General features: G+C 57.4%; 1 long non-coding RNA gene across 1 annotated transcript; it reads left to right on the top strand.

The window, feature by feature from the left end:
* Nucleotides 1–31: 31 nt before the first annotated feature.
* On the top strand, nt 32–372 carry LOC109508644 (uncharacterized). The gene is made up of 2 exons (XR_002166718.1): nt 32–226; nt 337–372. It is a non-coding gene; the product is annotated as an uncharacterized LOC109508644 (long non-coding RNA).
* Nucleotides 373–404: the final 32 nt, after the last annotated feature.

Below are 404 nucleotides of genomic sequence, written 5' to 3'. Positions count from 1 at the left end.
GGGGGGGGGGGGGGGGGGGGGGGGGGGGGTTGCGCCCTGGACTGGTCATCGACAATCACAGACCAGAAAGTCTGTTCCAGACAAAATGGCACCACTTCAAACAGTGTAATCACAGTCTTTCTTTCGCTTCCAGGGACAGCGAGGCTCTCCGGGTTATGACGGAGAGCCGGGAGTTCCGGGTCAACCCGGTGAACCCGGACCCCCGGGACACCCAACCCATCCCGGAGTAAGTGATAACCGCCACCCACCTACGCCAATGAGAACACTTCCAAGAATCTGTATTTGTGTCCCCCTTATTCTTGGCAACCTCAAACACGTTACCCGCTTCAATCGCAGGGTCTTGGGGCGCAGATGGCCGGAGTGTTGGAAGGAAAAAATGCACCTCAAAGCATGTTAAGCGGCAC

The sequence above is a fragment of the Hippocampus comes genome, unplaced genomic scaffold (assembly GCF_001891065.2).
Source record: "Hippocampus comes isolate QL1 unplaced genomic scaffold, H_comes_QL1_v1.1 C16408797, whole genome shotgun sequence".
Classification (NCBI taxonomy): domain Eukaryota; kingdom Metazoa; phylum Chordata; class Actinopteri; order Syngnathiformes; family Syngnathidae; genus Hippocampus; species Hippocampus comes.
This window is presented reverse-complemented; position numbering and strand designations above follow the sequence as displayed.